The 13,756-nt window shown below is 39.5% G+C and overlaps 1 protein-coding gene across 5 annotated transcripts in view; it reads left to right on the forward strand.

Moving 5' to 3' along the window:
- Nucleotides 1-13,756, forward strand: part of b3gat1a (beta-1,3-glucuronyltransferase 1 (glucuronosyltransferase P) a) — a 199,659-nt gene that overhangs the window by 123,421 nt on the left and 62,482 nt on the right. For 4 of the 5 annotated variants that reach the window (XM_041813679.1, XM_041813705.1, XM_041813715.1 and 1 more), the window contains exon 4: nucleotides 6,037-6,102. The gene's annotated coding sequence lies outside the window, so the exon portion shown is untranslated. Of the gene's footprint in view, nucleotides 1-6,036; nucleotides 6,103-6,482; nucleotides 6,569-13,756 lie in introns of those variants that run through there. The other variant, XM_041813697.1, reaches the window with a different exon arrangement.

Below are 13,756 nucleotides of genomic sequence, written 5' to 3' on the forward strand. Positions count from 1 at the left end.
TCAGGTTATCTTTACACCACTGCAAGAAAGGCATGTACATGATATCAAATAACCTTGACCTTTATGACCTCCAAAAGTTCATTCTCAAGTCAGAGTGGACATCTGTGCCAAGTGTGATGAAAATTCTCCAAAGCATTTTTAAGAAACAGCATACACAAGTAAGATGTGAATATAAGGCCCTATGACAAAATAATTCAGAAGCAATTAATCCATAGTAGCATGAATCTGAACAGGAGGGTGCAACAAGCTTTAAGCTATAAAGGAGGAGGCTGGGGTGGAGGAGGTAAAGCTTTGCCAGCAGCAGTGTGGTGCATCAGCATTGATGCAAACAGGCATTAGTGGAAGTACACCATCTTTAAATTGACCGCTGTGTTGATAGAAAAAGCTGTGATTGGCTGTGGGAGCTGGGAGGCCATAATTAATGTCAGCTGGCTGTTAGCTGATCACGGCTAGGGGTATGACTTCCATGAACTAATGCTAAGCTTCATCAGTATCAGGTAGAATGAACTAGGGAAGAACGATTAAAAATATATATCTAATTGAGTTATTATCTCTCATAATCCAAATTCGATATCAACTGCTTTATTGACTCATATCAATTAAGGAAAATACCGATAAAACACAAAAAGGACAGTTTTTGTAAACCATTCTGAAAAAAAAATAACACTTTCATGTTTGCAAAATGTTCATAAAGTCTCCACTGCTGCAGAAATGAATATATTTAAGTGGTGTTTTGACATATTTCAAGCAATAATATTTGTGATTTGTAAATTGCAGTATGCCATATTGCGATTTAATCTAATTTGTGATGAATTTCCCATCCCTACTCATACTCATTATCCCGAAGAGTAGGGACTATTTTTCAAAGATTTTTTTTTGAGCTCGTTGCCTTTACTGGGACAGGACAGCAGAAAAGAAACAGGAAACACAGCAAGAGAGGGTGGGGAAAGGCATGCCCCAAACTGCCCTGGGACCGGGAATTAGTACTGCAACTCTCACATCTGTGTATTGCCACCTGCTCTACCATTTGAGTCAAACCGGCACCCAAGAACTAGGGACTGAGACGCCTGTACACCTCCTTTGTAAACCAAGGCTTTAGTTAGGTCTTAACTTTTTCTCATGAGCAGAGTCTCAGTCCAGAATAGGAAACATTCCTATATCTCCAACAAGAGGAGTAGTCAGGGATTTTTGGCCCCCAGAAAGAATATTACACAGGGCTCCCCTTAACCGGCTAGCCAAGCAACAAATGTTGCTACATTTTTACATATGCTTATGCATTTTAAACTATTTTTAAAGCATAATTTCCCCATTTATGAGCAATATTTTTACTATGGTTAAATCAATTTTCTTGCATTATTTTGCAGCTCTGGATGACACCATTTCAACACACTTTTCATTGCAGGCTTCTCAAGGCCCCTCTGTACTGTGGGCCCCAGGTAATCAGTACCTTTTCCCCCCTATGCTACGCCCATGTCTCCATCTAAGAGAAATCTTTTCAATCACCTGTTTCATACCAGGATTAAAACAAACTCTTACTTTACAATAAAAAGGCCTGCTGAGCAAGACCAGACTGACCCGTTCACTTCCCCTTGGACTGTCAACACATCGTTTTAGTCTAGTGGAAATGCCCATAGCTGAGAATAATCAGTGTCATTTTAAAATAAAGCATCCCTCATTTAAATTTCATTATTGTTATCTGTAAAATGTATTTTTCAGTGTCTGCAGACTGTCTGTGGATGCACAATGAAACAGACAAATGAACAAACAGATAAATTGATGATTGATCACTGTGTGTTGTTGTCTTACTGAACAAAATCCAAACAGAGACCATGATAAAAACAACAGCATTTGATTGTTTTTAGCTTGTCAAGCAAATCAGACATGCAAACACCTACAACTGTAGCTATATGCAGAATCAAGGTGCTTATGCAGGCCTCCATCCGACTGTAGAGATTGGCTGCATGTTTGCCTTTCACCAGAGCTGCATAAAGATGTGTGTCAGTCTGAATTGTACAACAGGCTGATCAATAACAAGCTGGCAAATCTCAACCAGAAGTTATTCCATAATGCAAAAGCACTGGAGTCAGAACAGGTCATTACTCTGCTCACTGACATCTCTACATGTTCAAGACGAACTCGGCTTCAGAGAGGCAAGAAAAGCACATCCCACTTTAAACCGCTGAGACGCTGTCAACACAATTCTGTTTTTCCTCTCAGAGTGATGTAACATTTAGGAGCTTTTCTGTGAGAAAGCAGTTTTTAAAAAGTCAGAACCACTAACTGCTGAGAGACATCGAAGATATAATCAACCGCTGTCGAGCCTTATTAAAACCTCTCAGACCCCAACAGGACGATGTGACAAATAGTTCACATATACTTGTCAATATTACACCATTACAGCTACATGAATGATTGTGTTTAGCCAATGACCTTTCCTCTTGCTTAATGTTTATACTCAATCCATCTAACAAATTTCCTACTGCAATGAAAAGGTCAGCATTGGAGGGGTCAGGGAAAGTTCTGGGATACAATCATCAGACCAAAAGGAGTTAAAAAAACAGGTTCATCTCTATGAAATCTCCAGTCCAGTACAGCAGTGGTTCTCAACCTTGGGGTCAGGACCCCCTTGGGGGTCACGAGACACTGAGGGATCCCCAGATTCCCTAAACAAATAAATTAAAAATTACACTGTTGCCACTTTACACTAATTTTAACCCATTTCCATCAATTTTCCCACCAATTTAAACACATTTTTGCCATTTAACACCTATTTTGTCCATTTTAAACCCTTTCCACCACTTTTTTCAGCCCGCTTTTGCCAATTCTATGCCAATTCTTGCCACTTAAGCCTAATGTTGCCTCTCTTGACCCATTATTGCCACTACTAACCCCTTTTTACAACTTTTTACACCCAATTTTTCCATTTTACCCACATTTCACTATTTGATATGCCCATTTTTGATAGTTTAACCAATTTCTGCCAATAACTGCCTAGTTTGCTACTTTAAAATCCAATTTCACCACTTTTTCCACCTTTTTTGCCATTATTAACCCATTTTTAATATTTTTAAATCGTTTTACTTATTTTATTATTTAACAAAAGGGATTTGCATTTTTAAGAAGTCTATTTATTACACAAAAGATTGTAAAAAGACATTTGTTTATTTGATAAGAGTGGTTATTTGATCAAATTAGATCTAAAATATGGTTTTACTGACCTCCATGGGCCCCCAGTTTGGCTCGGGGCCAGAAAGCTCTCCCCTTTATCCCCCTTAAGGGCAACCTTGTCTGCAGATGACTATTCTTGATTGTGCGTGGCTGTGTTCAACCACCTTCAGGTATAGTGGGGTCCCCAGACTCTGGCATCTTTATTTTAGGGGTCGCAGGCTGAAAAGGTTGAGAACCCCTGCAGTACAGAGGATGTGATGAATATTGTGCGACTGAACAAGGCTTCACTTGGGCCAAAAATGCGATAATTATGATAATCTGCAGTCTCCAGGCAGGCTGAGATGTTACTCAATGAAATATGCATGCATCGGCATCTGACACCAAGTACTGAAAGCTGGTGGCTGCAAAAGCAGTTTTAACATCATTGTGCTTAAACATAAGCAGCAGTTAGAAAGATTCACTGTGCAATGATAAGGCGCTTCAAAGTGGAGGACGTTAAAAACTACCCTCTGAATTGTGCTATCTGTAAGCACAGCATTGCAAGAAGGAGCAGGCTGAGAAAATAGAGTCGAATTCAGCTCAGATAAAGCATGATTGTGGCTCTCCACATTCCCCCCTCTAACTTTGTTATTGTCAAACCCTCCCCTTACTGCAGACTTTATAGCTGGATGTCCTAATTGGAGCCATTTCCACATATAATGTGGCAGCCCCAAGGGAGCTCGTTAAAGAAACTGGGCCGATCCACCTCGACGATTTTTCAGCCACCCCCTCACCGGGGTCCTATGGCTCAGTCCGATGACAGATAAAGCAGTGGTTCCTTCAGCCCAAAGTCTATTGATCACCATTAAAAGGAAAGGAAAGTCATGCTGGCTCTTATGTGCCACTGTGTGAGTGTCTTGTCACAGTGGAGCCACTGCACAAATGACTCACTTTAGCCGTGGATTAAAAAGGGAGAAAATAGTAATGGCTGTTTCCTTTCTGGTACTGTGAATACAATATGGGACAAACGGCAAAGATATACAGTACTGCACCTGTAAAGGTGCCTGTTAACAACATGAAAAAGCAAATTATTTTTCAGTAAGAGAGATGAGATTGATATTCTCATGTCTTTGCTGCAGCTACAGCCAGCAGTTGATTACCGTAGTCAAGAACAAGCACAAGGAAAGGCTGAAATACCCAGCTTTCACTGCAGGATCCAACTACAAGATCCTCTAAGGCTGGAAATATACTGACAGTGTAGCTCTGCATTCAAGTCCAGCAGTGCCATGAGTAGAACTGTAGGTATAAGTGATGCTATGCGATGCATGTTACAGGGGGATGTCCACACTAGTGAGATCATGCAACTACCTGACATGTGGGATACAAACTACAAACATGGTGACAAACATGAGAGACCTTTATGCTTTCTAAGTATCATTTTCCTCCATGAATGGGCGTTACAGTCATGGTGTCACAGTTTCGCAGGTGGGCGTGCTAGCCGGTGACTTTGCATCCAAAGATGTAGTTACAGCAGCATCATTGCATAGTTTTTCATAAGTACGACAAAATATTCTCACTGTTTCTACATGAAAGCTCACTTGGCATTGACATGGAGTTTTTTGCAAACTCCATGCAGGCTTTTTATGTACTTTGGCTAGGTGGAAGCCTCTCCTCTGTGCACTCTGCCATAAAACCCAGATCAGTGGAGGGCTGCAGTGATGGTTGTCTTTCTGGAACTTTGTCCCATCTTGGTCAGTTCTTGGTCACCTCTCTAACTGAGGCCCTTCTCTCCTGATTGCTCAGTTTGGCCAGCTGACCAGCTGGAAGTGTCCTGGTTGTGTCAAATTTCTTCCAATTGAGAATTATGGAGGCCACTGTGCTCTTGGGAACCTTCAGTGCAGCAGACATTTTTGTAGCCTTCTGTGCCTCACAACAATCCTGTCTCTGAGCTCTGCAAACAGTTCCTTTGACCTCATGGCTTAGTTGTTGCTTTGGTAATCACTGTCAGCTGCGAGGCCTTCTATAGAGAGGTGTGAGCCTTTCCAAGCCATCCATTCATTATCTACACTGCGGATTTGGTTTAGGGTAAATATCCCTATCCTTGGTGTCACTGGGCAAGAGGCGGGGTACGCCCTGGAGTGGTCATCAGTCAATCACAGGGATAAAATACAGAGCAAAAGAACCAGGCACTTTCACACCTGTGGCCAATTTAGAGTCACCAATTAACCTAAAAAGCATAAGTCTTTGGTGGAAAGAGGAAGCACGAGACGGGGGAGAACATGCATACTCTTCACAGAAAGGCCCTGACCGGGAAGCAAACATGAAATCTTTCCAAATCACATTCAATTCATTTTACCCCAGGTGGACTCCAGTCAAGGTGTAGAAACATCTCAGCAACGATCAAGAGCAATGGGAGGAAGTGACAATAGATTTCAAACTTACGCCAATGTGATATTTCAGTTTTTCATTTAAATACACAAATTCCTGAAAGTCTTTTTTTACCCTGTCATGATGGGGTACTGAGTGTTGATTTATAAGAAAAAAATGTCTTTTTTAATTGAAGCATCAGGCTGCAACATAACTAAATAGTTTCTGAATGTACTATATAGCACTCACTTCATCACCCAGCCACACATCTAATGACTGTTATCAGTGGAGTGAGCCATTCTCTCTGTGTTATAAGATCTCTGCAATAGCCACAGGAAAGTAAAGGCTCACTGATGCTCTACACATGCATGAAAATAGATCTGTGCGTTTTGGACTTTACAACTGTTCGTACCCTCATAGTGACACGCATCTATTATGTTGAAATGGACATTGAAAAACAAATCCACTCGAGGTCGTCATCTCTCAAAGAGCCACTTTGACGCTGCTTCATCTGTCCCACAGGGTGAAGAAAGAACGATCCGCCCTCTGCTCAGCTGTGATCCTGTAGCTGTCTGTCTTTGTGCCCAGGTAAGCTAGCATGCTTGATATGCTTGTATTTTCTGATCACTTACTCATTGTTTCTTCATATTTCCTCAGAAAACTTGATTAAGTTCTTTTAAATGTCATCTTTGCTACTCTGGGTTGAACTGTTAGCTGCATAACTCAACACTGCCCCGTGACTGGAGGGGAAAATTGATCTGTAAGATTTAAGATAACAGATGAAATAGATGCAGAGTATGGACAAAGAGGTCCATTTGTATCCATATGCAGTTCAAATGTAAAGCATGAATGAGCCTTTAGGCTACTTTACTGTAAAAATACAGAGGTCCTGACCTCATTGGTAGGTATGGTCATGCCTCCTTCTCCTGTGCATCTCACATCTGTGTCTCGTTAATTTTCAAGGACATGCGGAGCCTCTAATGGACATTGGATGCTTGGCAGTCATCATGCAAACATAAACGGCATGCTTCGTTAACATCAAGTGTATCTCTGGGTAAAGCTATTTATTTATTTATTTGTTACTTCCTGCTGATCTGTTTTAAATTCATAACATCTTTATTTGCTCAAGCGTAACTGCATATGAACACAGACCTATATAGTGGGTAGCAGTAGTGTTGTAGTACTCAAGAATGATCTGAAGACCACATTTTGAATGTCTTGGTCTTCTCGGTGTCGAACTGGCCTGACTCTGGATTTTCCATCAAGGCCGGTTGAGACCAGCACTGACCTGCTATTTGTTGACTTCATTAATGTGGTAATAAGGAGAAGTGCTAACTAAAACAACAAATAGCACCTGCAAAAACTCGGACGGCAGTCCATCTTATTTCTAGTCAGAAATACCACTGAACACTTACTTTAGGCCTCATTCACCTGACAAATCTAAGTAAACATCCTATTTCAGATGTTTAAAATAATACTTGTCAGTGGCTTTTAAACCTTTAAAACTTTCGGGATCGCCAGCGCTCTTATTTGCATATCTATTTTTAACCGTGGGTAGGGTTGTAACTAAATGAGATAGAGCAAAAATTCCTTTTTGCATATAAAACCAGAGGAGTAACACCAACACATCACACATTTAATGTGTTGTAGAGTACTGTTTCCTTACTGTAAATAGTTTATTTTCTATAAAGATGCTGTCTTTTTGCAAATTAAGCCCAATTTCATTTTATTAGCATTTTTTTGCCACAATTCATTAAGATGAATATATTTCAAAAATGATGTTATGGCCATACTCGAAATATTTTTTTGTGGTTTGAAATGATATTGTGCAACTTTTTAAAATCAAATTTTTCAGCGATGAAGCTCTGACAACTCTGTATTTAGGAAACAGTTTGAAAAAAACGCTTTTCATTTTTCTTGTGTTTTTTTGCACTTTTGAGCAATTTAATTTGTTGCTATGGACTTATCAAATACATGTCATTAAAATTTGGGTTCTAAGGTTGGGTATTAATGTGTAAATACTCTAAAAAATGGCACTACAGCATGTAAAAATATAACGATATGCTCCGGCAGACTTGTTTTATTGTAGGCCATTAAGGGTTAATGCTCTGTGCCGCCATGTTGTGCTGTCATGGTCGGGGTAAATATGACTTTGGGAGACGTCCCATTCGCCACTTCTGTGTCAGAAGTCGGAAAAACAAGTCAGACTAGGAGTTATGACTACAAACGGAACACAGCATTAGTCCTGAGTCCTATGTCCCTTAAAGCAGTGGTTCTCGATATCTGGGTGGGGAGACACTGAGAGGGGGTCTCCAGATGCCTTAAAAAAAAGTAGGAATATTTTTTTAATTTACACCATTGCCACTTTACAACAATTTCGCCAGATTTCAATCCATTGTTATCACTGTTTCCCCACCAATTTTGCCAACTTTAACACATTTTTGCCATTAAAACCCATTTTTTGTCAGTTTTAAACCCTTTCCACCACCTTTTTTCTGCCTGTTTTTGCCACTTCTTCTTCAAATCTTGCCACTTTCTGCTAACTGTTGGCTCTGTTGACCCGTTATTGCCACTGTTAATCCCTCTTTACCACTTTTTATGCCACATTTTACAATTTAATATGCCCATTTTTGCCCGTTAAACCCAATTCTGCCTATTTCTGCCTCACCTAACCCTTTATGCCAGTTTATATCAAATTTTCATCCCATTTCACCAAATTTCCATCTATTTTTGCTACTTTAATTCCATTTCTGCTGCTTTTTTAATCCTCTTAACCACTTAATATGCCCGTTTTTGCCACTTCAACCCTTTTTTTGGCATTTTTGGTTATTTTTTGCCACTTTTATCCAATTTTTGGCACTTCTAACCCATTTTTGCCACTCTTAAGCTCCAATTCCACGACTTTCCCAGCATTTCTTGCCATTATTAACCCATTTTAGCTATTTTTAATGTATTTTAATTCTGTTTTAAACAACAGGATTAACATTTATAAGAGGGCTACCTACTACACAAATGAATTAAAAAGATATTTGTTTCTTTGATAAGAGTGGTTATGATGCAGGTTAAATATAAATTACCATAGCTTTACTTTAAAATGGACCATGGTTTTGCTGCCCCCCCCCCCCCAATGGGCAGCCATGTCTCCACATGACTATTCTTGAATGTGCATGACTGTGTTCAGCCACCTTCAGGTATAGTGGGGATCCCCGGTCTCTGACACCTATATTTTTGGGCTGAAAAGGTTGAGAACCCCCTACCCTGAAGGAGGTGGTCTTGGGCACAGTACTTGAGTCCGCATACTTGTTTTAACACTGATCAAATGAACCAGACTGAAGGGGTTAACGCACAGAGACTTTGGCCCAGGTCTCCATTGTGATACCAACCTGAAACACAGAACAGAGGTCCAGAATATCAGCCACAAAACCAAAACCCGTCTTTCTGAATTTCTTGTCAGAACATAACTGCTCTCCCCTGTCCACAGGCGCTGTGCTAAGCTGAACTAATATCCTGGCTGAAGCATAAACTTGGAGGCATCTGAGTGATTTATATTCACATCAGAATCTCAGTAAGAGTCGATCATGTTCCCCAGCATGTTGAACAGCGGGCTTAAAAAGAGCGATGTAACACGTTAGCATGGAAATCTGCACATGCTGCTGGTAGCGTTTAGCAAAACAGCCTCACTATTTGCGGAACCATGTCTGGTTTTGTAACGAGACCCTAAGGTTACATTCTGAATGAGATGTGCTATTTGGAGTCCTGTCCCTATAATTTCCTCTGTGAAACTGTACATGTTTATCACAGATGCTTGCACAGCACCCATGAAGCTTAAATCCAGTTCTGAATTTGATGACAGCGTTGCTTGTAAAGACATGCCGTCAGTCAGCGCTGTGCTCTTTATCTCAGCAAAGTCATTGCTCCGTTGAGTCAGTGACACCTCTGTAATGTAGCATCAGCAGGCACACAGTCGCTGTGTCAACACTGTTCTGTCGGTGTCATCTTTCTGTACCCCCGGGTGCTCTTTGAATATAACTGTGCACAGCAGCGTACAAGCAGAGGAGCAGGACGTATAATAATAGTACGGGATAAGCAGTGATTGAAAGGCCGGCAAAGGCAGATCGTGAGCGCTGGGGTTGGCGTGTCAAAGGTGCCTTGTCTCACAGTGAGTGGGAGGTGATGCTGATTCTCTAGACCTGTATTTTACATGATTACCTGATTAACATTTCACCAGAGATACGTTAATGTCAGGGCTGAACGAGCTTTGAGGTGGTGTTAAAAATATCCCAGGTGTCTGAACGTGGTTCTCGCTTGCTAGACTGATTATCGGATTTGATTAGCATGGCCTCAATTCATATCTCAAAACACTTTCGAACATGAACAGATGTAGACTGGATGGCTCTCTGCAGAAACTGGAAACTTGGAAAGAGGAAAGAGATGCAGAAAGAAAAGAAAGATAGAGATAAGGTGACGAAAAAGTATTCACCCTGTGGATGTTTTACCCCTTTATTGATCTGATTAATCAATCATGATAAATAATTTGGCTTTTTTATCAAAAAGATTTAAAAAAAAAAACATCTTTGCATAAATATTCACCTCATTCAAGTCAGTATTTAGTAGATGCACCAATCACAGCATTGAATCTGTGTGGATAGGTCTCAATCGGGCTTGCACAGCTGGACACTGCAATTTCACTCCAGTCTTCTCTGCAAAACTGCTCAAGCTCTGTCAGGAGTGAACAGCCCTTTTCAGGTCCAGACACAAAATCTCTCTTGGATTCAGGTCTGGACTTTGACTCAGCCACTCCAGAACATTCACCTTGTTGTCTTTAAACCATTTCTGTGTACATTTCTCGCATTAGGTCATTGTCTTGCTGGAAAATAAATCTTCTCCTTTCTCAGTCGATCTGTTGCAGACTGAATAAGATTGTCCTCCAGGATTCTATACTTTCCCCTAATCATTTTACCCTCTACTATTACAACATTGGCTACTGAGAAGCATCTCCACAGCATGATGCTGCCACCACATGCCAGGTGTGTTTGTGGTGACGTGCAGTGTTTGGTGTCTTGTCTGATGGCCAAAAAAGCTACATTTTGGTCTCAGTTGTCCAAAGAACTTTCTTCCACTTGAGCATGGAGTCTCCCACATGCCTTGTGGTGAACTTTAGTCCAAATTTGATGTGAGTTTTCTTCAACAGTGGCTTTCTCTTTCCTACCCTCCCATAAAGCTTTGACTGGTGAAGACAGTTGTTGAATGCAGAGTTTCTCCCATCCAAGCTGCTGAAGCTTGTAACTCCTTCAGAGTAGTCATAAGTGTCTTGGTGGCCTCTCTCACTAGTCCCCTTCTTGCATGGTCACTCAGTTTGTGAGGACGGCCTGATCTAGGCAGATTTACACATGTGCCATATTCCTTCCATTTCTTAATGATTGATTAACTGAACTCTGGGGGACTTTCGGTGCCTTGGAAATGTTTTTTGTATCCATCTCCTGACTCATTGTTGATTGGAGTGTTCTTTTTTCTTCATGGCATGATGGTAGCCATGAACACTGATGAACCAGTGACTGGACCTTCCAGACACAGGTGTCTTTATTCTACAGTCACTTGAGACTCATTGACTGCACTCAGGTGATCCCCATTTCCCTAATTGTGAGACTACCAGCACCAATTGGCTGGACCTCTGTTGAATTAGGTCACTTTTAAAGGGGTGAATATTTATTTTACATTACATATTTTATTAACTTGACACGTTTTTGTAGAAATCTGTTTTCACTTTGGCGTTAAAGAGTTTTTTAAAATATATGTTGACCATGATTGATTTATAAAATAAATAAAATGGTTAAACATCCAAGGGGAGGAAGACTTTATATAGGCACTGCAAATAGAACATTGACAAACAAAAAAGGGAATATTTATCACCAGCCATAATGTAAACATAATTCAGTATTTGATTTTTTTTGTGCTGGCCTTGTTATGTCAAATATAATAGCAAGAATATAATCTAACACATAGAGTTAAAGGCTTTATGATATCATTGTTTTCATAGAATACACTACATTAGTAAATGGATGACTCATATGTGTGGTAAGCATGGGAAATGATAATAATAATGATGATGTATGCTTCTACTAATTACTAAAGCTATTAAATGAGTCTCCAGCACAAATTAGCTGTCCCCCTGGGGGGCCACGTTTTACTGGCAGGTTCAATGCTAATGACAGCTTGTCATAGAGGGACTTCATATATACCAACACTCTGACTAATTATGTAATTGAGAAAACACCAGAGACGGACGTGAGCAAACAGACAGGAGCGTCGAGTCTGTAATTGTTATGTGTCAAGTTCATGAGGCTTCATGTCAGACGTATTCTTATAACCTGTGCTTATGGGGAAAGTTCTAACTCTGCTGTGATTTAAAATCAGATGTAAATTTTGTTTCAATGGCAGCCAACATAACAAGACACAGCCGGTTACAACTATAAGAACCACAGTTTTTTGGGATGAAACTAAAGCAGATAAGGGCGTTTATCTATTAGTATTGATAATATTTATTTAATATGATTGTTTTTGTTCTTCACATGTCAGAGGAATGATTTTGCCTATTAAAGACTCTCATAAGGAAAGCCTTGATTTTCCTCAATTATTTCTCCGTCCAAACAAAACTCTTGGCTACACAGTCACTGTATTGGTTTATATCCCCTAGGTTTAATTAGAGATGATCAGATTAATAATTATATATATTTTCCCTCCACAAGAGCGTATAATTGGGGGACTTTGACGCAGGGGAGTCTTTCAGTGGTCTAACCCTCATTAAGGAACTCAGCAGAGCTAGCATGTTGAAGTGTGAGAGCGAGAGCGGACTTCTCACTCCTGAACTCTCTGTCTCTCCCAGGAAGCTGACTTTAATTAGATAATGAATCTTGGAGCTCTCTCTGCTGACCTTTGACCTCATGCCAAGACATAATAGGCCTGTTCACAGAGCAAGACATGTCGCATACGGCTGAAATCAATGGCCTCTACTGAAAAAGATTTTAATGAGTTAAGCTGGGCTTTCTCTTTGATTGTTGGAGGCTGTTGAAGTTTATGCATGTGAATAACTTTGGAGGTTGTCCAAAGGTTGGAATTCATCGATATTTTATCCTTTTAAACAAGCGCCTTTACCGTGTGATTGGTATTGTTTGCTTTGTTGATGCTGCACAAAAAAATCAGACATTGTTTGTTTCACATTTCATCCAAATCACAGTAGCAGCAACCGTGCAAAATAAAAAACACAAATTAGTTATTTATTTCCTTGTCTTTTTCAGAGTTACCTACTCATAACAAAAGCTGCATGTAGGAACCATTAAATAAACAGAGAAACTCAAGGCAAGGATTAGATTGGCACATCAATATGCAAACTCTGCATAGTGTTTCAAATCAATAAAATTACACACTCTAGGAAATGAAATCTTACAGTAGGTCAGTTATGTCAACTAGTCCTATTAACAGTGCCTATAAAAAGTGCTCATCCCCTTAGATGTTTTACTCTTTAATTGATTATATAGATCAATCACAGTCCATATAACTTGGCTTCTCTGACTGGGAATCTAAAGAAAATCTAAAATGATGCATTGTCTCCTCTGGTTGCATTGCTGGAAGCTGACAGGTTTTCAGGAAGTTGCAGAGAGGCCCGTTGTAATCTGCTGCAAGTTTCTTTTGGTCTCATCATGATTCTTTGGCCTGAGCTGGGCTATGAAAATAAAGAGTTTGGGAATGAAGTTTCACTTTCCTAAGTCATAATTGTGAGATACAAAGTCATTATTGTGAAATAAAGTCATCATGAGATAAAAATTTAAGGTTATGAGAGAAAAAAGTTGAAATGCTGACATAAAAAGTTGAAATTATGAGATAAAAAGTCATAATTATGAGAGAAAGAATTATGATTATGAGATTAAAAAAAAGTCCTAATTGTGAGATACAAAGTCATTATGGTGAAATAAAAAGTCATCATTTTGAAATAAAAAGTCAAGGTTATGAGAGAAAAAGTTGAAATTATGAGATAAAAAGTAATAATTATGAAGTCTAAATTATTTTAATTACTTTTTTATTGTAGTTCAAAAGTCTAAATTATGTGATATAAAAAACATAAATATGAGATAAAAAGATGAAGTTATGGCATAAAAAGTCATAATTATGAGAGAAAAAATCGTGATGATGAGATAAAAGTCTAAATTGTGAAAAAAAAATCAGAAATTTGAGATATAAGTCGAAA

This window comes from Cheilinus undulatus, linkage group 2 (assembly GCF_018320785.1).
Source record: "Cheilinus undulatus linkage group 2, ASM1832078v1, whole genome shotgun sequence".
NCBI classification, from domain to species: Eukaryota; Metazoa; Chordata; class Actinopteri; order Labriformes; family Labridae; genus Cheilinus; species Cheilinus undulatus.